Source organism: Aegilops tauschii, chromosome 5 (assembly GCF_002575655.3).
Source record: "Aegilops tauschii subsp. strangulata cultivar AL8/78 chromosome 5, Aet v6.0, whole genome shotgun sequence".
Classification (NCBI taxonomy): domain Eukaryota; kingdom Viridiplantae; phylum Streptophyta; class Magnoliopsida; order Poales; family Poaceae; genus Aegilops; species Aegilops tauschii.
Genome location: NC_053039.3, coordinates 206,375,729 through 206,381,773, shown reverse-complemented (window position 1 = coordinate 206,381,773; position 6,045 = coordinate 206,375,729). Strand labels below are relative to the sequence as shown.

Below are 6,045 nucleotides of genomic sequence, written 5' to 3'. Positions count from 1 at the left end.
AGCATATAATACACCGTTGGAAAGCTTATGAATAGGAGCAACTTTTTCATGTAGACATGTGTTACAAATTCGTTGCCATTTGAGATCAGTTTTTAAAATGGCAAAAATGTTGTTGTTGTTTCCTCTCCTTTTTAACATATAATTGAAGGTCAGAGTCTCGTAATATAATCTTTGAACCGTGCAGGGTGGAGCACGTGAACTTCTTGCATATTCTTTTAATTTTATATTCTTTTATTCTCATCTGAAACGCATTCTGTATAGTAATTGAACTACTCGCTGTTTTCATATTAAACTTCGGCCCTATTTTTTTTTGTAATTCGTCACCCGTTCCTCGGAGTTCCACTAATGATAAATCCTTAGAAACTTGTTGGTTAAGCTTTTATTTTTGAACAACATACATCAATTTATATTAACCATTTGTTTTTTGAATATACAATGTACCCCTTGGAAAGTTGTTGAATAGAAAATAACTTTTTTCATGTAGAGTATTTTTGTTCCAAATTTGTAATGGATTGAGAGAATTATTTTAAAACATGAGACACAACATCTTTTTTGCGTTTTTTGAACATGTAAACACACGTTGAACCTCTGTAACAAGAATTTTTGAACATCCGAGGGAAGAGCACTTGAACTTCTAGCAACAAAAAATTTAGACTTCGCCTTTTTACTCTCTTTTTTTCTCATATGAAACACACATCGTGCAGTACGTGAACTTCTAGTTGTTATCACCTTGAACTTCTCCCAGTTTCACTTTAGTAAGGGAAAAAATCTGAGTTTTTTATAGACATGGAACCGCTCTAACTTTTTTATTTGAACTTCTTGTTGTGTGTTTTTTAGAATTATGAAAATTTGAAGTTCTAGATTTTATTTCTTTTAGTACCAAGAAAATGTGAGTTTTTTTATAAATAGTGAACTTCTCTATTTTTGTAAATTGGACTTCTTGGTTTTATTCTTAGAAAATATATAAATTTGAAATAAGAATCAAACATCTTTAATAAACTGAACTTCATACTTTTATTTTTCCTACATATAGAAAGAAATTTAGGTTTTCTCTAAACTCTCCAATTCATTAAATTTGAACTTTTAGAGTTAATATTTTCTAGGTGATGCTTTGTTTTCTTCGTGGTATATAAACATCGCACTACTCTGTTATTCTAATTTGAATTTGTTGGTCTATTTTTTAGTAACGGAAGGAATCCGAGTTTTGAAATAAACATCGAACCGTTCCGTTTTATAAATTTGAACTTCTATTTTTTTATAAAAAGGGGAAAATTCATGTTTGAGCTAGTTAGTTATTTTAATTTGTTCTTCTTGGATTCATTCATTGTAGTAACAAAAATACTATTTTCTTTTGTACTCTGTTTTTCATTTGAACTTCCAGGTTTCTTAGAAACTGGAATAATCGGATTATTTAAGAACGTTGAACAACCCTGTTATTTTTAATTTGAACTTCTTGAATTTTTTAGAAACACGAAAAACCAATTATTTTAGCATTCGATCCTTTGTTTTATCACTAGCAGAATGTTCCTCTCGTACGTATTAACACAAAGCACCTTTGTGTGCTACAAATGACATCCATGCACAGAGTCACTCGAATCACAATATTAATAAATAATTTGGATACAAATCAAGCGAAAAAATAAATAGTGAACACATGAAGTCATGCGCCCGTTACCCACAATGAAATAATACTAATGAGTACAAACTAATTTCACAAATCTGTACCATAGCATGGATCTCCCGTGGATATGTTCAGTTGTACCACTCAATGAAGAACGCATAACAAAAACTATAGGAGAGATCAGCAGAGGTTAAGCGATAAAAATTCAAGCTTTTTCCCATGATTGCACTACACATGTTCAGATTTTTCACCAGTAAAGTGTGCTGCCGTCTGAACCTTTGACATTTCCTTCTTATATAAATGATCTTGAACCCCGTGGAAACTTGTGAGATATGATCGCATCTCTCGAAAGCCATCGACCGCTTCAGAACAATTCTTGGAATCCTCTAAGACCGTGCATAAAACTTGGCCTTCGATCCCAATAATAATATTTCCGGGATCCTTCTTCAATCGCCATCAACATTGTTGTCCCTGCCGATCAGCTATCAACTTACGGTTCCGAACATACTAGCTTTGGCAAAATGTGTACGAGCTGCTAAAGAAACTAAAGATCGTTGGCGAACAACATCGGGCAGTACCTTTGTTGTCTTTGAACTTCATGGTTTCTTGATTCTGAACTTGCGATTTATTTAATTTTTTGCAGGGTGCAGGGAGACTGCCGGTGTTGGGAGGCCGGGCTTCGTTCCCTCAAGTAGTCGCTTCCACTGCCTCACAGGACGGTGAGCAGGGGAGGAAAGAGAGACAGACCTGGCAACAAGCACTATAAGATGATGAATACAGCGGGCCATCTACTTATAAGTTCAGGAAAAAATATATAAGCACATCAGACTATGTACGTCACAGCGTGAAGCAAAGGAAAATCAAAGTGAACACTTAGCTACAACAGTTCCCTTACATGTATGAACGCAAACACATCCTGGGCAAAGAAATGCTGGGAATATCTCAATCAAAAGAGAAGCACTAGTAGATGTTGTGTTTCAATGCACTGCTACATCTGGTTTTTTCTCCTTTTCTTTTCCTATTTTCTAGCCAATTATAAAGTGCTTATAGCAAAATTACAACTTCTCCCCACTCCACGATAAAAGTGCTTGGGATGGAGGTATTTTGCGCAGCAAATAATTGGGCAAATAATAGAACATGAACAAAGAAAAATTAAACCAAAGGGAAACACGATTACACAACAGTTCTATCTTCAGCTAGCCATTTTATCAAACATGTCTTGTGCACCTTTTGGTTTGGCGTAAGAAACAGAGGGAAGGAGGCGGGCAAGAGTAGATTGGAAAGGGAGGTGGCAGGACTGCGCTAGCAGTAGCTGCTGCTCCTAGTGTGTCACTCTGAAGCTGGAGTACAGATGACGGCTTACCTCTTCATCAACGTGTGGGAGAGGTGGCTATGGTGTGGCACGCAGGCGACGCGCGAGGTGTGGGGGAGGTGGGCGGAGCAGTCCGTGGCAGCGCGTGCGAGCAGTCCATATACTACACATGCTCTGTATCTCCCTCTGTTCTTGCGTATCTATCAAAATCAAGGCATTGACTTCATTAGGAGAAAAACAAAACTAGCATTGGCAGAAAGCGTAGCAGTAGCATTAGCAAGAAAGGCTACCTCTTGCATCTTCAGGCCGGTGGAGCTTCCCCCAGCAGCAGCTGGCCAGGACGAGATTGCGTGCGCCCTACGAGCCAGATCCCAGGAAGGTCGAGGTGGGCTTTGCGAGAAGGTCAACCAGCAGGTGAAGGTTCATGGGTTGGGGCGCCGCGTCGGCAGGTAGATGTGATGTGGAGCAGCAAGGACGAAAGATTGGATCAAGGAAGGGGCAAACAGAGTTTGCGATTGCAATAAAAAATGAAACTAGCAAATTGAGGGACTCGTCCTGGTTGTGGTTGTAGGCTCGATTGGCTTCTGCGGTGCTCCGTCGAGGAAACTGCCGGTCTCCTTCAGCTGTGAGTCAGGGAGAGCGACCCCCGGTGACTGGACCGTGCCGACGCATCCTGCCGAAGGCGCTCGGCCGGTATCGAGGGATAGCACGGGGAAGGGGAGGATCACTGGGGCGGCGACTGATTTGCGTCGGGTGGCGGCCGGCGCACATGGGGGGAGGGGGGGGGGGGGGGGGGGGGGGTTGCTCGGGGGAAGCCGACCGGCCGGGATCATGTGGTGGCGGAGCAGGGTAGGGTGGCGGCGGCGCGCGGGGTGGGGTGGCGGCGGCTCACGGTGCGGGAGGTAGGAGGGGATGCAGGGTGGGGCTGCGGCGGCGGCCCGTGGGGTGGGCGAGGTAGGAGGCGGCGCGGGGTGGGGCGGCGGCGGAGGAGCGCGAGGTTAGGCGTGGAGGAGCGGCGACGCGTGGGGGAGGGGGTGATGCGCCGGCGGCCAGCGCAGGGGACGGGTGGTCGTGGGATGGAGGCTGGGGACGAGTTCGTGTGTAGCTGCGGGTTGGTCATTTTTTTTGTTTTCTAATTCTCGGGAACAACTAGTCGCGCTATAGGTCGAATACTATCCTGGGATCAGAATAGTTTTACCCTATATATTTGATTTTTCAGTACTCTACAATATTCACTTATTGCTAATTTTTTAAGTTGACTTTTCTGCTAAGTGAATGTATCGGACCCTTCCCCTTTTATGTTTAACTCAATCCAGTCTATTCACAAATTCTTCATGTACGTTCTATTTGAAACTCGTTCAAAATTTTCACTGTGTCCTTGTCAGTTGAAGATTTTTGCGAAAGAAACTTTAAAATATTCTTATCTAAATTTCGGCTTTTGCCGCTCAAACCGTTCCGCACCCCACGATAAGATTATTCTATTCACCCACGATCTTACACGATCTCCACCTCTCAGTACGTGGGTGACACATGTCGCTAAAATGAGAAGGGTCAGAGGCATGTTCGTCCATTTTCCTCGGACGAGCGGTTTTTCACCTCGGCTATAAATATTCCTCACCCTCCTCAGACTGCATTTACCTCGCTCAACCTCACTCCCCTCGCTCGAGCTCTCTGACCTAACGCCGCCGCTACTTTCCTCGTCGCCGGTGAGGAAAAACTTCACTGCCTCGACCTCGTCCCCGCCGTACTCGCGCCGGCCGCGGAAATCTTCACTCCATCACCGCCGTAGCTGTCTTCCGCCGCCAAGTTAGGGCGTGGAAGATCTGAACGGACGAACTTCCCATCTACAACTCCCAGTTCGTCGTGTTCTTCGTCAAAGGTAAATAAAATCTATTTGTACAGCCCTTGTTGATTCTGATGATTTCCACAAAATCTTCAAAAAGTGTTTATTCTTCAACTTCCACACTCTTAAACACCTCACATGCATCTGTTCTTCATCTGTTTCTCTAAGCAACGTTTTTCTTCAAGATTCCTCAATTGTGTGGATTTTTTCAATCTATACAACTCTGGAACCTAAGTCAAAGAACGCTTAGTGAAATTCCTCAAGACACCTCTGGTCAAATTCCTCAAACTTGTTTCTTTTGAAAAACTTCTGAGAACGCATATGACCTCTCCAAATTCTTCGCACATATACTCTGTTCACAGGTACACATGTCCAGTGCTGAATCACTAGGTTCTCATCAACTTAACTCATTTGCAGCGTTCCTCGAAGACAAATTGCATACCTCGTCAGAGAATTCCATTGTTCAAAATCCTCAACTGAAGAAAATGGCCGATGGAAAGAAACCTCAGAAGGGAGGCAAGAGACCAAAAGTGAATACAACGTTTGAGATCCCTGATGACATATATGCAGAATATTGCACTCCTGATGAAGCCAAACATGGCAAAGAAAACAAAAATCAGCGCAAGGTGCGCATTCAAAGGATTGAGAGGAGATGGGCACGGGAATGGAGGGAGTTCTGACATGTTACTCCAAAGTACATGAAGAAATTCGCATTAAACCCTCCTTGCCCAAGACCTCCATTGGCACCTGGCCAAGAAGCTGATCCCACTAGCCTCAAGCGTGGTGAGGACTATCCAGATGAATGGGCCAAGCGGCAAGCTAAGTTGGCCAAAATGGCCAAAGAAGCAGTGAAGAAATTCAACGAAGATTCTGCTGCTGCCGCTGCTGAGGCCTCTGCTAGCAAGCCCAAGAAGGCTATGCCCAAGAAGCCTGCACACAAGCCTAGTTCCTCAGCAATGCCCTCACGACCAAGTTCTTCAAAGCCCTCACGGTATATTCCTCAAGCAGCTCAAGTCCCTACTGTTGCAAAACCATCAGCTGCTGCTGTAAAAGTCCTCGGCACCTGTGCACCTCGCCTCTTGCCAAAGGACAGTTGGGATATCAATTGCTTCAGGAGTATCTGCAAGTTCTTCAGCTCCTCTGCAGTCCTCAACAGGCCCAACTTTGCTGAAGACAAAGGCCACTGCCGGACGAGGCACAACGCCAAGTCCTCTCAAGAAGCAGGTTGCCTTCCAAGTTCCGTCGAGTGAAGACGAAGCTGATGATGAG

The 6,045-nt window shown here is 43.8% G+C and overlaps 1 long non-coding RNA gene across 1 annotated transcript; it reads right to left on the bottom strand.

The window, feature by feature from the left end:
- Positions 1 to 1,584: 1,584 nt before the first annotated feature.
- LOC109752684 (uncharacterized) lies at positions 1,585 to 4,076 on the bottom strand. The gene is made up of 4 exons (XR_002230327.4): positions 3,224 to 4,076; positions 2,985 to 3,133; positions 2,200 to 2,368; positions 1,585 to 2,092 (listed from the first exon to the last, which is right to left on the bottom strand). It is a non-coding gene; the product is annotated as an uncharacterized lncRNA (long non-coding RNA).
- Between the last annotated feature and the right edge of the window lie 1,969 nt (positions 4,077 to 6,045).